Genomic DNA, 24287 nt, shown 5'->3' on the forward strand with positions numbered 1-24287 from the left:
TCATATTTCATCAAATAGATTAAAAGTAACGGAGAAAATCAATACGTAAAAAGAATTGCAGATGTCGTATCTCACTAGAAATGTTTAACTTAGCAAAATGCAAATATTTCCAATTCTTATTTCTCCCGAAATTCATTCATAAGAATGAAATTTCGCAGACATTTCGAGATTAAAGATACTTTGGTTCGGTTTTCATTTTGCTACAGACGTTTATGTTTTCTAGATAATATGTGGATTGCGTTTTCGTGATCCTCTCTCTCCTAAACGAACAAAAAAACATATTCGGCCACAGAAGCACTAATACCTTTTGATTCCCATATCTGCTAATGGAAAATTCTTAAAAATCCAGCGTTGACTCTGATAGTGGTTATCTTCCAATACGTAAAGCTAAATTAATAGTAAAACAACTTTTGCGAGGAGTACTCGGCTTCTTATGCGAATATCACTTGTAAACAGAAGATAGAAAACGAATCGGAGCAAATATCAGATTTAAATTCTTATTTGTAGTCTGGAGAGATAAAAATAAAAGAATATCCATCTAAAACTAGTTGCAGAATGGGATTTGCATTGGAATAAAGAAGCAATTCATCTTAACCGAATAAAAAGAGCAAAAATACTAAGGGAAAAAAATGGTTTGATAAATTTTTGTCCCCGAGGAGTTTAAGTCTTTTCAGATGGACTTCTCTTGCAATAATTATTAAGTATAAGATTAATTACTTACTTAATCTTATAATTAACAATCATTTTATTATTGATTTATCACATATTTTCAGTGTCGTATTTATTTGTATATAAATTATTTAACGTCCTTTACCGTTTCCGTTCAAATCTCATCGGGCTGAAGGAATTCTTAAAAGCCTCTTCAGTAGGGCTGTAGTTAGGTGACCTAAGGGGGGGAGGTAGTGCTCCCCACCGGATTAAAATCATTAATAACATTCCATGTGGCTTCCTGGTCTCCGGTCCTTCACATCGTCTTCAAATATTGACAACATACCCTGTACGTTTTCGAAGTTAGAAGTTTATAAACAGATGGGGTTGCCCCAGAACTGCTCCCTGGCATCCTATTTGCGGCTGTAGTCCGTGCTGAAGAATGTTCATTTATGGCTACCTTCTGTCTCCTATCCTTCGGCCATCCAACAGATACAAAAATACAACTTCTCAATAGCACCTTAACAAGCCAACTTCTAACAGTTGCAATTTCCCTCAGCCGATGTAAGAGCGATTAAAGTTATTAATCCATGTTGATAACACCATATACAGTTCATATTTTATTTAATTAAAAGAAAAGAACACTTATATTCACGTAAGATAAGGAATTGGTTTATTGGCATCTAAATACAGCTTACGTTAAATTGCTTATGTACCGCCCACTTTATTTACTGATAATAAATTCTTAAGTAATGGCTCTCCAACGATATAATAAGAAAGAATTCGTAGTTAGATCCTTAATACAAAATTATGAACCCATCGTTCTTCTAAAGTCGCTTCAGATCGTTGAATTCTTTGGTCATAAGCGAATTACTTATTTCAATAATTTATTTTCTTCTCATTTGCATGCCATTCGTCCGATAGCATCAGTGATTATAAAAGGTCAGATATTTAGGCAATAAAAAGCTATAAATCAGGCAAAAGAGGAACTCATAATAGGCTCTGGAATTCCAGAAAAGTGGAATTATTTAAAACTGATTGTTAATCCACTAAAATATCGTTATATACACGAAATACTATTACGGCATTATTTAATGATCAAAAAGCAATTTGTTACCAATTATTGCAAAAATTACAGGAATCCCAGATATTTTTATTGAATAAAACCAGATAATCACTACAATAAGAACTTCCTTCACGTTTTCAAAGTTGAAACTTTGTCTCCTATCAGAGAAAACGTACTCTAGGAGAGAGAACATTCAGTTTCAATGTAATGTCCTTCAATGACCTTGATAATATTCTTTATTTTCTCAAATTCGATCAGCGCAAGGCACTATCACATTTTTCACGTACAGAGCAACCATTTTGTTTGGAGACACTGCTATAGCACGGAGAAAAACAATAGGCAGCTCAAAGTCACTTGGCTTCCCACTCCATACTAACATTATGGAAAAGAATACCCTGAGGCGCCTGTTGTTTTTTCCCTGCTATAATTTCAATCGGAATGCCTACCAAAATTTTTTCGTCTTTTCTCAAGTGATTGATGCATCTGGTAAGTTTAAAAAGTGGACAAAAGCGCATTAGATTACTGATAAGTGACCTCTTCAGCAGCAGTTGTTTTGTGATGTCTGTTGAAGATGCGCCCTCTTCATCCAAATCGTTGTCAATGGCTTTTAACTTTGTCAGACCTTGAACACTTGAAGACATTGTGAATTACTAAAATCTTCTTACTCGTACCACTGGACCTCAATAGGTCTAAATCAGGCAAAAAAACTGTGAGCGCATGAGCTCACAGAGTTTCAGTTTTAAAAAATTAAGTGACAATCCAGCTGTTTGCCATTCAACTGATTCGGGACTTATTAGTCTCCATGGCTTCAATTATGACGTTAGCAATGTATCGTCACACATTATCAGTGTCTCGTCCATGGAAACCAAATATTTTTGCCTGCACCTTCATCCTTAATTTTCTCAATCTACACTCGCTAAGAACACGTTCCTTTGTGTATTTTCCCAAAGAGGCGTTTTCTAATTCCACATGGCAATGTTGGCATCAATAAAAACTTGGAATAAATCAATTGAAACCTGAGGCTGTTTGCTGGAAGCTGCAAACACAGTAAGATGACATGTATTCTTTGTCACGGTCTTCCGAACTGCTGCTGATGCTGCTGCTGCTGCTTTGTGTTTAGAAGTTTGTAAATATTGGGAAACAAAGCATTTCTTATTGGAACTTCTGCTTTTGGCATCTTTACAAAAGAACGCTGCGTTTTCTGCACGCAATGCATTACTACCAAACTGTTTAACTAAATCATTCCTCCTGTGGTTTAAAGAAGTACTCACTTTTAGTATCATTATTTGCGGTGAGAAGAGAAAACGAATTACTGTTGCAGTAAAATGTACTGGAGCAAAGTGACAAAGAGTCAAGTCAACTTGTTATCGCTCATACGCTTAATTTATCTGCAATGAAACAATACTCCTGGGAATGAGGAGTTATTTATCTGCTATTTCACACAGTTGAAGGCTTGCGACTATAAACGTGGAGAGTATTGTCCTAGACATGGACCTGAACAATACTCCCCACGTATTTCCAACTTTACTTACAGTACTACAAATACAAAACGTTGCTTTCCAGAATCTTAACACGCTCGCTCCACTATCGTGTCGGTTCCCTTTTTGCTCCTATAGCACATCACACCCTCCTGAGGAGACTTCCCGCCATCGATCAAGAGAAGCTCTCCATTCTTCTTGCAGAATAGTGATCAACTGAGCTACCAATGTGTTGTATGTTGGTCTCACATAAAGCTTTGGCCTCATGCAAGTTCCACTTCATCCTATATGTGTTCCATAAGGTTCAACCATTCCAACTTTTGCACATTTACTGTCCATGGACTAACTGCGAACAGAATCGGTGATGTAGCATGAAGCATACTATTAAAACAAATATGGACCTGTACCAAAGAACTGCCACGTTATAGGGAGCATGGAATTGTCCAGAATGTTAAGGTAGGCGTCGGTGTACATGGTTCCACGCACAATCACCAAAGGTCCTAGGCATACTATGAGGAAACAGCTCCACACCATAACCTTACCTCCTCCGAACTTCATTGTTGGCACAATGTACTCCAGCAGCAGAAGGAGTTCTCCAAGCATACTTCACACTTCCCATCTGATTAGAGAGTAGCAAAATTGGTCACTCCACACAACCGATTTCCACTGCGCTGGACTAATTACCGTTCATTCCACTACGTAAGGCGAGTTTCCCTCGTGGGTAGCACAGTTGGTAGAATCGCCGTCCTCCCCATACCGGGTGGAAAAGTCCGGGAGTTCTAAACTAGAAAGTCAGAGTTAAATTTTTATTTGTTTTTAAACTTAACCGTTTTTTTGGATGTTTTTATGGCCAAGTTTCAGGTTTATATATAATTATTTAAAAAGGGAAGGCAAAAAAACCACTATAATACTTTGGTAGAGTAGTGTATAACTATCCTAAGTTCAGGTTAGTTTATCAAAGTATATCAGAAAAAGAAAATTCCGAACACTTTTACAAACATTACGTCATTGGAAGCGATTTCAGGCTGGCATCTCTAATGGGGGGTTTGGATTTGTGAATGCCAACGCATTGTCTAGATGGATGTGTACAGTGATTGCCTTCAAATCACATAGAAACTGCGGAGTGCTCTTAAAGCAACTTATCACTAACGCTTCTTTTGCATTGCACATGAAGGATATACCACAAAACCAAGATAAATAACGCAATATATCACACACGTGGTACTTATATTAAGTATGTTCCTTTGTGGCTGCCTCCTATCGGCTTTTGTCAACCCGATTCAGCGATGCATTTTTTTTCCACAGAAGACCATAAAAGGTAAGGCGTTGTTGATAATTCTGCGCACATACAATAAATAGGTCAGTTAGGTTATTTATCACGGGCTGCACTTCAGCAATTTCCAATAAATATCCCAGCTGATGACCTGGATTTTCAACAGTGATAAACGAACAGAGATGCATACCCGAAGTTTAAGTAAGTTCGCTCACCACCAGTTAGAAACAATTTGAATATAAAAGAAAATGATTTAACCCCTGAAACCCCCTCCCCCCACACAAGCAATCTACTGTCTCTCTTGGACAAATCTAATTTCAACAACTGGAATTCAGATCCGTGGAGTCTTCTGTATAAAATTATCAGAAATAAAAGTCATTCTCCAGAAACAATAATATTAGTAACAACATGGAGACCATAATTGGTTAGATTTTGTAAATGGCATCTTAGACCAACTTCTTCTCCTTGATCACCATGCGTCTGATCTACCCGACCATACTCTCATTAGAGAGCAAAATACTTTGTATATTCCCAATGAAGATAAGGATATTTACACTTGAAGAGCTGAATCCACCATCTCTAAAATTATAACTAAAAAGTGTCCAGGACTCGATAGTCCTGGAAAGTTGTCAGTCATATTTCAAACTCTAAATTAAAATGAGTTAACAAACTTTATTGATTTGAAGGCGGTATTGGTTCCCTTTGATTGGAAATCTCTCTCGATCGATTTCAAGCTAAATGTTCTAAACAAGTATATACCATCAGAACCTATTTAATTAACAGATAATTTCGGGTTTAATGCAAAAATTATTCCATTTCAAGAGCAGTAATGAAAAGTGTCCACAAAGTTCAATACTAGGACCATCTTGTTCTGGAATAGTGTTTAGGACAGCTGACAGTTGCGAACTTTTTGTAAAAGCCCATCTAACAATCAGACTTCGAAAAATCTCGCTCAGACTTCGGATGTCACGCCAATAATGTAGTATCAGACCTTCAATCCTAGACAGTTTCCAACAAACTACGAATTTTAACAAGAAAAAACAAGGCAAGTTAAATTTTTGGTTGTCCTTCCATCACAAAAATAGCTGGTTTCTCCATTCCTGTGGCCCCAGAGATCTTGACATTACGACCGATGATAAATTTAATTTTTTGACCCAAAAATTCAGTTATAAAAGTCAAAAGTTTCACGAACTCTTTTATTAAGAATTTTAGGGAGAAGTGGAGCTTAAACTGCCGTATCCTCACATTCTGTAATGCAGGGTTGATCTGTATGGCCACGGGTGGAATCAATGCCTGGTTCTGTAGTGCTACAGACTCCAAAATTCAAGCTAAATGAACTACCTTACAGAGGATTGCTGTAGGGTTTTAGGCACATCAACAACTTAGGCCATATTGCACCGCATATAGTATGTCTGTAAATTGCGTGTGCTCTTTGGTCAATTTGCTGGAAGAAAAATCCATGTTTCCGGGAGAAAAAGCATGGTATCCTCACCTGAGATCCACTAAACTCAGCCACGTTGTGAAAAAGGACCATAAAATTCCTCGCGTCAATGACAGGATTCGAATTCAGGTCTTTTCCACCGGAGGGTGATTATACCAACTGTGCTACTCACGAGGGCACCATACAGAGAACCATGCTTCTAGTTATTCTTGTGGGCATCCGCATGTGGTTGGCAGCATCATCTAGTGATGGCCATAATCAAGAGTCATAACGATTATGTGCAGGTTAAGTTACTAAGGAATCGAAAAGCAAAGACAGGTGTACTACCTAATAAAGCGGCCATCGGTGTATATTTTGAAGCATCTTGTGTATTGAGTTTAAGTGCAGTTTATAAAAAGCTGACATCACATGCATCGTGTATGTATTAAGTATATCAAATGCTGACACTGTATGTATTAGGCATAATTGCTGCTGGTCTCTGCACTAAACAGTTCAGATAAGCGTGGTGAAAGATTGGTGGATGATAACGTCGATTGTGTACACGTCCTGCCAAAACAATTTCACACGTTGTTATCACAGTTATGTTAATAACTCTTCTGTAACTTTAACAATAAAGAATTGTTATTCTAATTGCGAGATATTGTAATGAGTTGAGAGATAAAACTCTACGTCCACAAAATTCAATGTACAGAGTCACTAGAAAGTCCTCTCTTGGAAAACTCTGTTTCTTTACTATAATTTCAGGTCGAGTTTTGACAGAATTATCAGAAGATGCTTTGTAAGCCACTTAAATCTGGAAAAAATTCAGTAAGCAACAGCTGCAGTATTGGACTATATCAAAATGTTGTCTCAGCTATTTTGAGCGATTGTTGGGGGCGGGAGGGCATTGGTTTTTTGAGTTAATAGTGACACATCAGTGAAAAGTTGCGTGTTCATTTGCCATCACCACCACCACAGAATTTTCCTGATAATTTTTCAGTTTGTTGGTCTCAGGTAATTTCGTAAGGTTTACTCCTAAATTACCTCCCGATAAGTAAACAGCTACAGACGTAAGGAGCGCGCATTGGTAGCACGATCCACCAATGAGTTTCGTTTCCTTCTTATTTCCATGCTAAAGCGTATATATAAAATGTCTCGAAATTAATACTAATCATTGTCCTCGCAGTAGCACAGTGCATGGAAGCACTGTCCTCCCCCACATCGGTTCGAATTCCGGTAATATCTGTACACTTAAATCGCTACACTTAAAGTTCACGTATAACTTCAGCTCAAGGTCGTTGAATTCATTTTATATGAACGGGCTAGCGATCCCGGGCCTATTTGAGCATTATCGCCTTTTTAATGAGTTCACCTGGTATAGTACTAAGTTGGCTTTGAATTAACAACACTCCTTTTGTAGGCATGGACTGGCCTATAAAGCTGGTGAAAGCTCCAAGTCTGGAACTCCTGATATAAGATTGTAGCTGCACACGTAGCAATTAGTTTTGAGTCTCTGCGAAGAAGAATGGGTTGGCGTCGAGATCTTTCCGACTTCGAATGTGGAATGATTGTAGGAACAAGACGTGCAGGTGCCAGTTTCTCGACGACGGCCAATTTGGTTAAGCTCTCCCGTTCTGTGGTGTCACAAGTCTACTGGAACTGGCTCAACAGCAGTCGAACAATCAGCCAAAGGTCACATGTTGGCATTCGCATGTGGTATCTGATGTGTAGATAATGCTGTAATAGTCTTTTTTTCTTTTCTTTTAGGCCCTATTGCGCTGTATATAATATGTCTGTAAATTGCTTGTGTTGTGTGGTTAATTTGCTGTTTGCTGAACAAAAAACCAGTTTCCGGGAGAAAAACCATGCTACCCTCGCCTGAGATCAACTAACCCAGCCACCTTGAGAAAAAAGGCCCATAAAATATCCTCACGTCATCGATCAGATTCGAACTCAGGTCTTTTACAACCGTTGTGGGGAGGATGGCGACTGTGCTATCCACAAGGGCTTGTAATAGTCATTAGTCGGTTTGATAATACCGTAGATGGTAGAACGCACATTGTGCTGAAGGATAGGCACATCGCATCACATCACATTTTGGCTTATTACTGAGTATTTTAAATTCTAGGGAATATATTGTTTCGGTCGTAGTATTCTTGAAGGTGTGGATTTTGACCCATTTCTAGTTTTTGTCGTCGATCTTCCACCCGATCGATATGAATCTGCTTTCTTTGTAAGTTGTTTACAGTTCCAGTTAAGTCTTTGGGGGGATCAGGGCTCTGTACCTCTGTTTCTAGACAGTTCCTCAGTCCCAGAGGCATCATACATCTGTGTTTGAAACGCATCATTTCGTTGACTCTTGTGTGGATTTGTTGGCTGAATATGATTTGTTTTCTATGATTCTCTACCAATTTATTGCATGTTTCTGATAACCTGTTCATTCTCAGTTCCAATTTTCATCGTTAATGCTTTGTGCAATTATTTTTCTCATTATTTTCTCGTATTTATCTTTAAAATTTCACGCAAAAAAAGTGCATTCTTTCTTTATAAGATGCAAGACTGTCGTTCCATTCAATGTGTTTTTTTGAGGAAATATATTAATTCTCACAATAGTAAATTCCTTGTGAATTCTCTTTTAATGTATTAATGGCATGACTGCAACAAGTTGTTCTCATATTGCACTACTCTCAAGCTCTTCTCTGAAAGTTAATTGGCCATTTGTTTAAAAGATGACACCACTATGACAGCCTGTTCCACGACTAACTGGCCCATTAGATAGCAGGTGGTCCTTGATGACAACATACACAAAACAGTTGTAAAGAAATTGTTCGATGTCAGTTTACGAGATCAGTTTTCAAAGCCGTTGAAAGTAATGCAATACCAGGCAACTCGTTATAAAGGCAAGTTCGTTTTTATATGAGAATTACAACCATTTCATTATCCTTGCAGTTTAAATCCTGCTGGCTGCTAAAATTGATAAAAGTTAAAGATAATTGCTTAGCTCACGCTTATAAATAGCAATTTTAATTGTTCTAATAAACGAAGATTTAAAAATTCAGTTGAAAAATATCTTTATTATCGAAAACTAAATTACAAATATATTAAAGATATTATTTTTCTCTGTTGACGTGAGCTGCTGACACACGTGCGCCCTCTAGTGGAATAAAAAATCGGCCATTATTTTAATATCTAATATTCGTATTTCCTGTTTGAGAATCTCGTTTATAGTTTCTTTAATTACTTATATTTTAAATATTCGTTAAATTAGATTTTTTAAAAATTTCTTTTGCATTTTATTAACATCCAGACATGCTTTTTTAGCGCTTTGTAGCGTTAGAAAAAAATTCGTGTCAAAAATACGCGCTCATAATGACATTTTCTCTCTCTAAACTGTCTTTCTGCATATGAGCAGAGAAAAAAGAAAATCACAAGCAATCTTTAAGCGTTAGAAATGCCTTCCAAACATGTAAGAAGTGAAATTCGTATTAAATCGATAGTCGGTCGTATTCCCCAACCCATGACGTATCAGTGGCCTCTTTGTACCAACTGGAAATAACAAATGGTCTAACAGCAAAGGTGTGACACTAGAGATAGGTTAAGACGAAAATATTATTCGGGAGCACTTCCGTAACAGAAGCGAGACGATAAGTCAGTTGAGAGGTTGGCGAGAACCTGCACAGTGAATACCTGAAGGGCTAAGAAGGGACAGCACGTGTCTGTAAATGCTGCTTGGCAGTCATCTAAACTTCTGTTTTCTTTCTTCTCTAGACAACACGCTGTCGTGTAAAAACCCACTTGAAACTTAACAAATACAAGCGTTTTCTTTCTGAGACAATTCTTATTTACGTGCCATTTATATTGATTTCGACCAATATAAATAAAATACTTCTGTTTCGGCGTGTTGTGAAGTTGTAAGTGGATTTTTATATGGATAAAATGAGACAAATTGGCATCTCTTACGTTTCATTACTAGAATTTGTTGTATGTGAGCAAGGCGACTGGGAAGCTATTTTATACGAATAAATGCGAATTTATATGGAAATATTTTTTTTAATAAGGACTTTAGGTGTACATTAATTTACAGATAATTTAAACTTTGAAATAGTGGACTCTAACGCGCATGTGTAAACAGTAGTTCGTATATTGGTCAGCATAAATAATCTCGTGCGAGAATGTGTGTATAAAACAAGGGGGGGGATATCCGCCCCTTGTTTTATTCGAATGAGGTTTTCTCTTATAATTTAAGATTAATAATAGGATATGTTGGGCTTTATTCTTCTTTCATTTTTGAATGGGGCTTAGAGAAACGTGGTGCCACCCGGAGATAAGGGATGATGAGTTTCAGTACGGTATGTGTAATGTATTTAGAAAGGACAGGGAAGATAGAAGGGGCTATGGGGTTATGCTTCTTATGAAAAGTAGCCTAAGCGCGACCAATGCTTTCCCGGATTCGGACGTTTCGCATGTTAGTATCGAATCTGTATGGTGTGAGATAGTTGGAAGCAAAGGTATAATGCGGGTGGGAGTAATCGACAGGCCAGGTGATTGTGAAGATTATGATGAGAGCCTCTACATACAAATGGAATGGGCAAATAAGCGTGAAAGTCTTATTATGGGTGATTTCAATTTGCCTCTAATTGATTGGAGTAAATGGGAAGGAAACTCCACATGGGGAACGGAAATTTTAAACCAACTAGATGATTGTTATTTGTATCAGCATGTCAGGGAAAGTACTCTAGGCCTCATCACCGATGAACCAGATGACATAACAGGGCTGACAGTAGAGGAACCAGTAGCAGGAAGTGATCACGGAGTTCTACGGTGGATGATGACGAGAGAGGTAGCAGAAGTAAAAGGCAAAGGAATGGGTTTTAATTTCAGAAAAGGAAATTACGATGCCGTAAGGTACTACATGGTCTCTATTAACTGGGTAGATATATCAGAGAGCGAATACAATTGAACTATGGAATACCTTTAAAACATTAATCACAGATGCCTTGAATACGTATTTACTATTAAAAAAATACTCCACGAGAAGGGTTCCAAGTTGGATGAATAGTGAAGTTGTCACATTACTTGAGCAGAAAAAGGTGGCATGGAAAGGTTACAGAGCAATAAAAAGTACTGTAGCCTATAACAGCTACAAGGTGATGTGTAATAGAGCCACAGAAAAGGTTCGACAGGCAAAGGCAGTTTATGAGAAAGCACTAGCAAAGAGGGGGGATAAGGAATTCTTCTCATATATAAATGCCAAGAAGAGCAGGACAAACCAGATCGGACCTTTACGTAAGGGAAAGGGGATAGTAATAAATACACCAGCTGCCGTTGCAGATGAACTCAACAATTATTTTGCATCGATATTTACAAATGAAAAGCCTTTTGTGGCAATGGGAAATTGTGGGAGCGAAGTTGAAAAATATGTAATTAATGATATTGAAATTTCGAAAGATTATTTAATGAAAAAACTTTCGAGCCTACAGACCAGTAAGGCTCCTGGAGTTGATGGAATATACCCTATAATCTTAAGAGAGGCGGCAAGCGAGTGCATTGAACCATTGAGGCTAATTATGCGAGCATCATTAGACTCTGGGGAAATTCCCTTGGATTGGAAAAGTGCAAATGTATCTCCCATACATAAGGGTGGCTCTAAAAGTGAAGTTGGAAATTATCGACCTGTCAGTCTGACTTCAGTAGTAGGGAAAATCATGGAGGCAATGATCAAGGGTGGAATTCAGGATCATTTGGATCAAATTGAAATTCTCAAGGATACTCAGCATGGTTTTGTAAAGGGAAAATCATGTTTAACAAATCTGGTTCGCTATTTCGAAAGGGTCACTCACGAGCTGGATTTAGGGAATAATTTCGACATTGTTTATTTAGATTTCAGCAAAGCTTTTGACTCAGTCCCACATGAGCGGTTGCTTTATAAGCTGGAACAGGTTGGAATAACTGGGAAAATCCTTAGATGGATAGAAGGATGGCTTCAGGGCAAGAGGCAGAGGGTTGTGATAAATGGTTATTCCTCAGATTGGGTTGATGTAAGAAGTGGGGTGCCCCAAGGATCAGTATTAAGAATTCTGTTGTTTTTGATTTTCATAAATGACATCGATGAACGCATAGAGGGCGTGATGTCTAAATTTGCAGATGACGTAAAGATTGGTAGAGTAGTTAATGATTCACGCCAAGCAGAGCTTCCACCGGGTGACCTAGATGGACTTCGGGGGTGGTCAGAAAAATGGCAGCTATGCTTTCATCCAGTAAGGTATTGCACCTGGGGAACAGTAACCCCAAAATAACTTATACACTTAGCGGAGTTGAATTAAGGCCGATAGTGGAGGAAAGGGACTTGGGTGTTACGATACGGCCAGACATGAAGTTCTCCGAGTATTGTAGACTGGTTGCAAGGAGGACCCATGGTGTCCTATCGATAATTTATCGAACAATCGCTAGTAGAGGTAAGGACGTCATAATCCCACTATATAAGGCTTTTGTTAGACCACACTTTGAATATTGTGTTCAGGTACGGAGACCGCACCTGAAGAAAGACATTGTTCTTCTTGAAAGGGCCCAAAGACGGGTAACTCGCCTGGTGAGATCGGCAAAAGGGCGTCCATATGAGGAAAGACTTCGAATAAAGTGGATTGCAGAGCTTGGAAACTAGGCACCTTAGAGGAGACTTGATTGAGGTGTTTAAGGCTCTGAGAGCATAAGCAAATTGAATGAAGACGAAATTTTCGCGGTTATAAATGATTGGGGGAGTTGTTTAGACTGGATTGCAGGAAGTTTTATTTTAGCCAGCGAGTTATACACTGGTGTGCAAAACTTAAGGACAACACTATTTAAAAAGATTACAACCACAAAATGAAATGAAACAGCCTGTGGCCGTTCAGTATAAAGCTGGTGCACATGTAAAAATTTGAGTCGTGATGAGATGGCTCACATAAACAGATAATAGCAGCAGTTCAGCATTTATGTGCAGATTACGTAATGGTGAGCACGATTGTTACAGACTTTCGATTGGTTTCATACAGTGCTACAGACAATGAAATGGCCAGGCCAGTAGACAACATCTGTATGACTTTACACGGGGTTCAATAATTGGGAAGGTCGAAGTGCGAGCAGTGTGACTACAGATTTCGGTATCTCTCATAGCATCATCTGACGTGCGTGGTCGGCCTTCAGAACGACAGGTACAGATGTTCGAAGGACCGGTGGCGGTCCTCCACGAAACACAACGCCCAGTGTATATATTCCTACAGGCCAAGAGGGACCGACACCAGACAGCGGGATCCATTGCAAACCAGCTGTACAGCAGCACAAGACGCAGGATATCGCGGTTTACTGTGGCCAGGCGGTTCCACAAAGGTGGACTGTTTGCCCAACAGCCAGTACGCTGTATCCCTTTAACACCTGTCCATCGGAGACACCGTTTACAGTGGTGCATCGAACAAGGACTGGACAACAGCGCAATGGGGTAAGGTACTCTTTACTGATGAGAGTAGAATCAGTCTCAGCAGCGATTCAGGACGTCAGCTAATCTGGCGAGAGGTTGGCACACGGTATCACCCCGCAAACATCACTGAAAGGGGTCGATATGACGGTTGGTGTTCTCGTCTGGGGAGGCGTTATCTTGGATGGACGTACACAACTCTGTACAACTGCCATTTTTGAATAAAGTCCCTCTATACCGTTTTGTTTCAGTTATTGCGTTGGTGTTGTTTCCTTCATCATTTCTGTACCTCACGAGGTTCCTTTGGTATGCTTTTCCCATATCCAGGTCACTCCTATGAGAAGCTACAGTTGAATACCTGACTGGTCCTTAACTTTTGCACACCAGTGTAAATTACTGGAATAAATTACCTACATGGGTGGTAGAGGCTGACAGTCTGGGGAAATTGAAAGGTCAGCTGGATAATTACCTAAGGGAGGAGGGAAATGCATAGGTTGTCCATTTCCTTTTCTTCTTTTATTATTAATTTGTTTTTATTCTTATTTTTTTTGTTATTTTATTTTATTATAATTTTTTTTCTTTTGGCTTGAGCAGCATAAACAATAAGCTTCCTTGCACCACGTGGCCATTACTAACTGAAATATTTTAAAAATATAACTATAAATTTAATTCACATATTTTCTAAAAAGCATAAAAATGATTTGATCCATCGCACTAATCATACCACCAATTGTTGGTTCTTTTGACTCGATATACAAATGCAAAGCACACGACAAAACAACAACCATTAAGCAACGTTATGCGAAATTTTCTACCAAGCAATGGAATCCATTAGATTCCAACTTATTTTTCTTAAGATCTTTAAACATATTAAGACACCGACTCTCACATTTAATGGCGAAATTAATTAAGTTCCAATAAGTGTTAGCAGTTTGTCTTTCCACTTCGAAGAATTCATCTTATTGGCTGTTGTAGTAAAACTGACGAATCTTCTGTCTTCGCATCTTAATTTACACTTCCCAGTCAGCATCACTTATCTCAGTTTCCTGCTAGGTTCGTCAGTTTACTCTCTTTCTCTCTCTCTCTCTCTCTCTCTCTTACTGCGTGCATCTGTGAATCCAGAGTATGCATTTGGTTTGACGTGCATCACTAGACACCAAAGAGATAAATGACACTGGCCGTCATATTGTCGAGGAATCTGAAACCAGATCTAACATCTGTAACTAAATACTCGGAAGATTTGCAAGTTATTAGTTTGATTGATCGTTTCCCGGTGATAAACTAGCTCTTGCCTTTCTACGCAGTGTGACAGATAAGTGGATTCTCCTAGGGCTTGGTGTCTAATGAGATTTTAATCACGTCCATCTGATCTGAGTTGCAGACCTAGGACTGTTGTTATTTCCCCGACTTTCATCGTCTCTAGTGACCAGATAGGAAATGGGCTGGACGATGGATTGCCATAACGGCGACATTCTTCGGAACATGGTAGACAAACTTTTCCATCTGACATTCACTCAATAGACGAATGAATTTTTCCACTACACGAATCTTGGAACAACAGTTGTACAAAGAAATATGAAAGTTGTTTATGAAATACATAATTTCCAAGTGTTATCGCAAGTTCTTTGCTCCACGAATAATCTTTCTATCTTGAATTTTGCAAGATTCAATACTGAAGGATTCTTTATGTTGGCAACTCCAGTTAATGAATTGTTAGACACTACACTATTAATCACGTGGTAGATTAAGTAATTTATTATCGAAATGGTACAATTTGAAGGAATTGAAGCACTTCAGTCCCCTCGTGGGAAGCACAATCAGTAGAATCGTTGTCCTCCCCACACCGAGTGGAAAAGACCTCAGTACGAGTCCTGTTGAGGACGTGAAGAATTTTTATGGGCTTTTTTCACAACGTTGCTGAGTTATTCGGTCTCAGGCAAAGGTAGCATGGTTTTCCCTCCCGGAAACTCTGGTTTTTCATCCAGCAAATAGAAAATAGACCACAGAATCCACAAATAGAAAATAGACCACAGAATCCACAAATAGAAAATAGACCAAGGATATTGTTTGAAGAGTGGTATTACAAGTTTTCAATTTGATAATTATATTTGATTGTTCATTTACATGTACAATTTCGGGTATAAACCTCGGAACCATTCTAATCTACCTCCATAATATATCCTTGTGCCCAAAACCCCCAGGTTTACCACGCAAAACCTCCCATTGGCTACACCAAGTCAACTCCAACCTATATAAACAGTCAGTCCAGTCCATCCACCCCCACTTTTCTCCAACCAGACCAAAAACCTCCACTCCCGAATTGCGTTAACAGGTAAGCCCTTCCAACTAATTTAGACACTAACTCTATGGATTTTTCCTAAACTTAATTAGTTAATTAAATTTATAAGAAAAAGTGTAATAATTATACAATTGTACATCTAAGAGGTATAGTATTAAAATGCATTTTATTGTAAATAATCAAATATCATTATCAAATTAAAAACTTGTGCTGCTACTTCTCAATGTTCTGCCCCCCCCCCCCCCGGAGGCCTGAAGACGAGAAATAGTGAGTTCCCGAAACGTAGCCTTAAATGTGTTTGGCATTGAGCTGGTTCTATTCCTTTAAACTTAATATGTCACGTGATACAAGATCTTAAATACCATTTCTACATTAGTATTTTCATAAATATAATTTATCTTAAAAGGAAAAAAAGGTTTGAGAGAAATGTATGCCGATTAGTTATTTCAATTAAGAATATAAACTTTTCTTTCATCAGTAAAGATTACCATACATAGAAAAAACATTTATTTATAAAAATCGTAAAAATAAAAGTGAAAAATTTATTTAAAATCAAATTTATATACAATTCTGCCAAGAGAAGCAACCCTAACATATTGAGGCTGTAAATATACGCCGGTTTGAAGTTTCTCAATTTTCAGAATTAGACTGCAAAATTTTATTTTTAAATTACGTACCACGAAAGGAATGTACTTTCCAGGTAATCAGTCACAAATTTGAGGAATATTTTCTAATATTCGTGAAAAAGACACGGACTCTTTAACGTTGCGCACTGATATTGTCAAAGCACTGCTGTCACACGTATATGGATTATAAAATGTCAAAAGAATTAATGATTAACTCGTGTTTTCTGCTAACAGTTTGTGTTATCTGACAAAAGCGTTCTTGTGAAACTCAAAAACAATCGATATCTTAGGACATTCGATAGCAATCGCCACGACTGGTTCATCAAATCGAAATTCGACTGTCATTGAGGGATGAAATCAAATTCCAAATGGTATTCAGTGACCTCTGGCATTATAATCGTTGCCAAGCTTCTATAACGAGCCCTTCTTTGGCAGAAATTGTGTTCTCGGAATCTTTCGAGATAACTGCAGCACCCCACGAATGAAATCGGATAGCGAGACTTCATCCAGATCCTCAATTCCTTTTGTTAGCTTTTCTATGGCATTTTGACGTCTTATTATATTGGTTCACAAGTTCTGAAGTCATATTATTTTCTCTTTCGGTCTCTGCGATGTAATCCTTGGAAATGTTATTTTTATTTTTCCTCCGTTCAGCACTTGTGACTCTTCTTGGGTTTCTGAATGTATGTACAGGGTGGGTTGAATTAAAGTTCGCTTTCTCCAGAGGCAGAGTCGTCTAATGGTATATAAGTATCGTCTTTGGAAAGTTGAATATTTCCAGTTATTAGGCAGGAGGTTGGGGAATTAAAGTAATTAGTTCAATCCATCACTATGAGGAGGGAGGCGTGTTCTGTATTCACTACGGACATCGCCACGATTATTGAGAACGGAAAAATGACAGAATGGGATATTGTCATTAGGAATGTCAGAAATTTCATGAAAAAGATGGATGTTTCAGCCATTTAAATTCGACAACTTGATGGGTGTGTTCCTTGTCAGTTTAAACGCATTAATGTTCCGAAGTTGTACATTTTTTTGAAAATATCTCGTCACCACCTGTGGACACTTCAGTAAAATGTTGTGTAGACATCAATGAATGTCTCATGAAGTTAGCCAAAACTACAATAAACTGCATCACGACATAAACCCCGTCTTTGAGGGAAGATTTTAGTTCCTGTGAGGTTCTTGGTGGGGAAAGATTGCAACTGGCCTCCTGCAAATAATTCCAGGAAAAGCTGAGGACCAGTTATAATCCTTGAACAGTATCGCATGAAATTCTAAGATTTAATCTCTTGTATCATCGATCCGTCAAGATTCCAACCACGAAGGTGTGCAGCCATTTTCCCTCCAGATATAACACCATCAAGAATCACTATTCATGCCGAATCTTAACTCGTTAGAAAACAAAACTCGAATCTTTTAATATCCTAGTTGTGGTGCTTTTTGGTCCATGATAAAGGGAATTTATTGTAGAATTGTCTTAGAGTAAGAGTCTTTATTGCAACACTTTGCGTATAGCAGGACAAACCAGATCGGACCTTTACGTAAGGGAAAGGGGATAGTAATAAATACACCAGCTGCCGTTGCAGATGAACTCAACAGTTATTTTGCATCGATATTTACAAATGAAAAGCCTTTTGTGGCAAAGGGAAATTGTGGGAGCGAAGTTAAAAAAAATGTAATTAATGATATTGAAATTTCGCAAGATTATTTAATGAAAAAACTTTCGAGCCTACAGACCAGTAAAGCTCCTGGAGTTGATGGAATATACCCTATAATCTTAAGAGAGGCGGCAAGCGAGTGCATTGAACCATTGAGGCTAATTATGCGAGCATCATTAGACTCTGGGGAGATTCCCTTGGATTGGAAAAGTGCAAATGTATCTCCCATACATAAGGGTGGCTCTAAAAGTGAAGTTGGAAATTATCGACCTGTCAGTCTGACTTCAGTAGTAGGGAAAATCATGGAGGCAATGATCAAGGGTGGAATTCAGGATCATTTGGATCGAATTGAAATTCTCAAGGATACTCAGCATGGTTTCGTAAAGGGAAAATCATGTTTAACAAATCTGGTTCGCTATTTCGAAAGGGTCACTCACGAGCTGGATTTAGGGAATAATTTCGACATTGTTTATTTAGATTTCAGCAAAGCTTTTGACTCAGTCCCACATGAGCGGTTGCTTTATAAGCTGGAACAGGTTGGAATCACTGGGAAAATCCTTAGATGGATAGAAGGATGGCTTCAGGGCAGGAGGCAGAGGGTTGTGATAAATGGCTATTCCTCAGATTGGGTTGATGTAAGAAGTGGGGTTCCCCAAGGATCAGTATTAGGACCACTGTTGTTTTTAATTTTCATAAACGACATTGATGAAGGGATAGAGGGCGTGATGTCTAAATTTGCAGATGATGTTAAAATTGGTAGAGTAGTTAATGATCACTGTCAAGCTGAGCTTCTTCAGAGAGACCTAGATAGACTTCAAGAATGGTCAGAAAAATGGCAGCTGTGCTTTAATCCAACAAAGTGTAAGGTATTACATCTGGGAAACAGTAATCCCAAAATAACTTATTCACTTGGTGGAGTTCAACTAAACCCAGTACTGGAGGAAAGGGACTTGGGTGTTACGATAGGGTCAGACATGAAATTCTCTGAGCATTGTAAACAGGTTGCAAGGAAGGCCCATGGTGTCCTATCGATGATCTATCGAAATTTTGCAAGTAGAGATAGGGACGTGATAATCCCATTATATAAGGCTTATGTTAGACCACACTTGGAATACTGTGTTCAAGTATGGAGACCGCACCTAAAGAAAGACATCGAGCTTCTTGAAAGGGTGCAAAGAAGGGTAACTCGCCTGGTGAGATCGGCAAAAGGGCGTCCTTATGAAGAAAGACTTCGAATATGTGGGTTGCAGAGTTTGGAAACTAGACACCTTAGAGGAGATTTGATTGAGGTGTTTAAGGCTCTGAGAGGCATCAGTAAAATGAATGAGGATAAAATTTTCAAGATTATAAATGATGCTAGAACTAGGGGACATAAATTCAAGTTACGGGGGGAAATGTTTAGATTGGACTGCAGGAAGTTTTATTTTAGCCAGCGAGTTGTAAATTACTGGAATAAGTTGCCTTCATGGGTGGTAGAGGCCGACAGTTTGGGGAAATTCAAAGGTCATCTGGATAGTACTTTCGGGTAAGGGAAGCGCATAGGATGAGAGGATTAATTTCCTTTTTATTTATTTTTATTTCATTTTATTATTTTTATTTATTTATTAATTATTATTATTTATTTATTTAATTATTTAATTTTTGTTTTTATCATTGTTTTGTTCGGGTTTTTTTTTTTTTTTTTTGGCTGGTGCAGCATAAGCCATAGGCTTTCTTGCACCATACGGCCGTTACTAATACTAATACTAATACTATATGACCCTTCACGGCCACATGGTGGTTAATAGTTAATAGTAGCGGAATTCAACTATTTTTTTGACGTATGCCTTGAAGTCCAACCTTTTCAATGATGGTCCCTTGCAGTTCAACCTTTTTGTTGATGTATCCCTTGAAATTTCTTTAAAGATTTACCACTGTTATAATTTTTTGTCCAGATAAAGTTTGATTAACCCGAATTCGTGATTACCCTTTGCAATTCAACCTCCAAAAAGGCTGAACCGTAAGGAATATCTCAAAGAGCTGAAAATATGCACTTCCTTAACTTTTTTGCACGAGCGTATATTGCAGAAGAGTTAATAGAATTATGGTGGACTCTTTCCATGATAAAATATGAATACCTTAAGTTCAGGAATTACTGAAAAAGTGGAAGAAATTATTTAACCACGAAATGGCTGTTCTCCAAGATAGTTTTCTTAACTATATCCCTTATTACATTGGTACAGTGATTAAGAATGTTCGCATTTATAAAAGATTCTCTTTTGTTCTTTAATCCCTTGACATGATTGGAGAATCTCATTTGTAATAATTTATACTTTATGGTCCACTTGCTTGCTTTTCCTATTTTTTTTACTCTCTGGTAGTTTCTATACGTATCAGTTCTGTAGTCATGCTTTTATCTTCAGGGGAATGCTACAGTCCTGTACCCGAGTGAATAGCGCAGTCAATATTTGATAAGTTCCTCTGTTTCTTACCTTCTGGCAATGATACATCATTCAACAGTGCCCTTGATCTCTCTCTCTCTCTCTGCTTCACCTGCCTCCTGGTTTGAATTGTGTCTATTCCAACAAGACCCCGAACAAACAAAAAAGGCTGAAATATTTACAAATAAAAGAAAGGAATGTTTTGGGTTGTTTCTCTGAAAACAAAAGACCTTGCGATTTAAGCTAACAAAATACCTGTTTTTTCAAGAAACTTCAGATAAATATTCGCCAATAAAAGCTATTTAAAATTCTCGAATAAAGGAGCTTTTAAATTTAAAAAATAAATATTCCCTTTTTGGAGACTTCACCAATCTTCATTTACTGTTCCAACAATTGCAATATATTGTCTAATAGATGTTTATTTTTCGTTTTATCCACATTTACTTCTCTCTTTCTCTCTAGTAGAAGATAAAAAAAAAAAAAAAAAAACTCTCGCATACGAATCTCGTTTGTGCTCCTGCCACTGACACCACAACCTCCCATCTGACGATGTATTTCTTCTTCTCCCCACCCCCTCCATGTGTCGTCGAAGTTGAGTTCAGCTTTCTCTTCGTGTATGAACATATGCGTGTATTTGTGTTCAAATATATGTATGTAGTCATGCTTGTGTAACTTCTCGTGGACAGAAAAGCATCGGCTTGACCCTGTTTGCTACTACAAATGCGCTCTCGGTTCGTATGTACATAAATACATAAATAAAACACGAATCCAGACTCTCCACAATTTTTAGAAAACTTTTCTAAACAGTTCCTGGAAGCTTGCAAATAATAATCACACGAGACAGTGAATCTATTAACTTTAAGATTTCTTTGTGGATATTATTTGGTCATTTATGTAAAGTTCTTCGCAATATCTATAAGTTCTATTCTTTTTGGAGTTTCCCCTTAAGTCATATTTAAAAGATCCATGTTCGAATCTGTATACGTATCCGAGTTGATTAACCATTCTTCCAGTATTGACTGTTATTTAAAGATCGAAGAACCAGTTTAGTTTCGTATTTTAATATTCTTTTTGCAGATACGAAACTTAAGAATATTTCGATGAATGTTGAAGGTCTCTTTGGCTATGGTAAGACGTTTCTAGGAGATCAGCTTCTAGAATAAAGATTTTAAAAGAAAGTTGGAAGGATGTAAGTGTTCAAAAATGCGTCCAATATTTCGGGAGGTTTATTTGAATTATTTGCGATGAAAGCTCCATTAAGGTAGAGTTATATTCCTCCTCCTTTTTAAGTGTTCCATCTTGAAGAGATTTCCATCTAGGAGATCAGCTTCTAGAATAAAGATTTTAAAAGAAAGTTGGAAGGATGTAAGTGATCAAAAATGCGTCCAATATTTCGGGAGGTTTATTTGAGTTATTTGCGATGAAAGCTCCATTAAGGTAGAGTTATATTCCTCCTCCTTTTTAAGTGTTCCATCTTGAAGAGATTTCCATCTAGGAGATCAGCTTCTAGAATAAAGATTTTAAAAGAAAGTTGGAAGGATGTAAGTGTTCAAAAATGCGTCCAATATTTCTGGAGGTTTATTTGAATTATTTGCGATGAAAGCTCCATTAAGGTAGAGTTATATTCCTCCTCCTTTTTAAGTGTTCCATCTAGAAGAGATTTCCATCTAGGAGATCAGCTTCTAGAATAAAGATTTTAAAAGAAAGTTGGAAGGATGTAAGTGTTCAAAAATGCGTCCAATATTTCTGGAGGTTTATTTGAATTATTTGCGATGAAAGCTCCATTAAGGTAGAGTTATATTCCTCCTCCTTTTTAAGTGTTCCATCTTGAAGAGATTTCCATCTAGGAGATCAGCTTCTAGAATAAAGATTTTAAAAGAAAGTTGGAAGGATGTAAGTGTTCAAAAAACGCGTCCAATATTTCGGGAGGTTTATTTGAATTATTTGCGATGAAAGCTCCATTAAGGTAGAGTTATATTCCTCCTCCTTTTTAAGTGTTCCATCTAGAAGAGATTTCCTTCTAAGAAAGTTATACATTTCTTAGATAACTTGTCGCTTTTGTTATCCTCGAGGTTTTAAATATCCCTGATGTTTATTACGCCAAGGTCTTGTAGCTTTGCTTCAACTTTCCTAAACAGGTGAACTCTTCACCATTCCGGTTCACCAGTAAGTAGCAATTTCCCTCGAAGAGATGTTACTTAAGGTGTTAGCCTCGGCTTTCAATTTTCTATTTCAATTTCAGCTCTGCGTTTATTATCCCTTTCCAACAACCAACTACATTTTTCACCTACGAAATTGCCTCATCATGACAGGGTTACGTCCCTCGTGAGGAACATGATGACTTTTTAATCATTTGTTTGGGAGATGGCTTCCTTAAACTGAGTTTGCGAGCGTTAACCTTTATTTATTTATTTTTCTCTTGCATTATTGCAAAGTTGAGTCCCCCCCTGCGTATTAGGATGAGCGGAAGTCAGCATCGCGACCTATTGTCATCCTCATGTAATAAAAAGTTCTGGTTTTAAAGCATCCTTATATACGTTAATCTTTTGGTTTCTAAGATAATACATAAAAGGTTAAGATGACGGCCATTTTCCAAGAAGAAAGGCGTTTCCCTCTTCCCTCTCTTTGTAATAAAAAGTGGTTGTAGTTATAAAAGAATAAGGCTTTTTTTTTTAATTAAAAACTTACAAGATCTGCAATTAATTTCGTTGTTTGGACCATTAATTTTTGGAGGTGATTTTCAATTAAGACTGAGGCCCTATTTGGGCCTCAGTCTTCTTCCCTAATGCGTCACAGCAATGACCTTGGATCAGTGTTCATCTTATAGTCATTTCACGAGCCTTATGTCTTAACCATGTCCGTTTGTCCGTTCGCATGTAATAACTCAACTTCCAGTGTATGGATTTTCATGATATTTCACATTTGGCTCTTCCGGAAAGATCTAGAAGTTATTCAAATTTCACGCGCTGTTGATTATAAAGTATTTAAAAGCGTGGAGAATATTACTTTGGGACGTATGTTTAGTGAAGCTAAAATAATTAGTAATTAATTTATAAAATGGGTCACCCAACGCTCCCTCTGGTGGTGCTAGGCTCCCTAACATAATAATTGTGCATTGAAATACTAAATGCGTTGGGTTATGTGTTGTTTGTGGTGTTCATCTTAGTTACTGGGAGGCGCGATCACCAGCTGAGCCAGGATAGTAGGAGGGACACCTTGCAGAGCCTCCTCTCCCCCTCCAGCAAAGGAAGGAGAGAGCCCAGGAAAAGAAATGGGGAGGAAGAGATTGGAAGGGAAGGAGACATACAGGGGATGTCCCCAGGCGAGTAGAAGAGCAAACCACTAGAGTTCTACAGAAGGGCAGTTAGACAGCTTTAAAAAGGAGGAGGGGAATCGCCAAGTGACTTCACAATCTTACCCCAGAAAGGGGTTAGCATGAGCTGAGTCAAAGGTCCAGTAATCCGACGCCTAGTCCGGAGTACAGTCCTAGCAGGTGCGTTTATTGATGAGCTGTGGTAGAAGCAGCCGGCAAAGATCTACTCCTCTTAAAAATATTTGAGCTGAAGTGAAGGAGGGCAGCGAATGCCTCTTTATTTTTAATGAGGTTGTGGTAAGGCTCAAGCGAAGTAAGATTGGTAGACAGTAGAAGTTGATTTATGAGATCAAGATAAATATTACAGTTGTGCATGAGATGGACCCATCCTCTGACTCGCTGAAAAAACACTTGTCATCATTGTCTAGTCCCAGAACTTGGCCTTAGTTGAACCTTGCCCAGTTATAACGTAGGTGGTTTCCAAATTAGGTGTTAGCCAAGTCAGGGTGCTGGGAATGAGGAAATTTATCTCAGGAATGAAGTTCCGGGTGATTTCTCCTTTATTACTAAGAGTCCCCCGAGTTTGCCAAAGTCAGTGTACTTCAGCCGAAAGTCGCTTCGTTTCTCTCTTTA

Source organism: Mastigoproctus giganteus, chromosome 14 (genome assembly GCF_048544385.1).
Source record: "Mastigoproctus giganteus isolate SK-2022 chromosome 14, ASM4854438v1, whole genome shotgun sequence".
NCBI lineage: Eukaryota > Metazoa > Arthropoda > Arachnida > Uropygi > Thelyphonidae > Mastigoproctus > Mastigoproctus giganteus.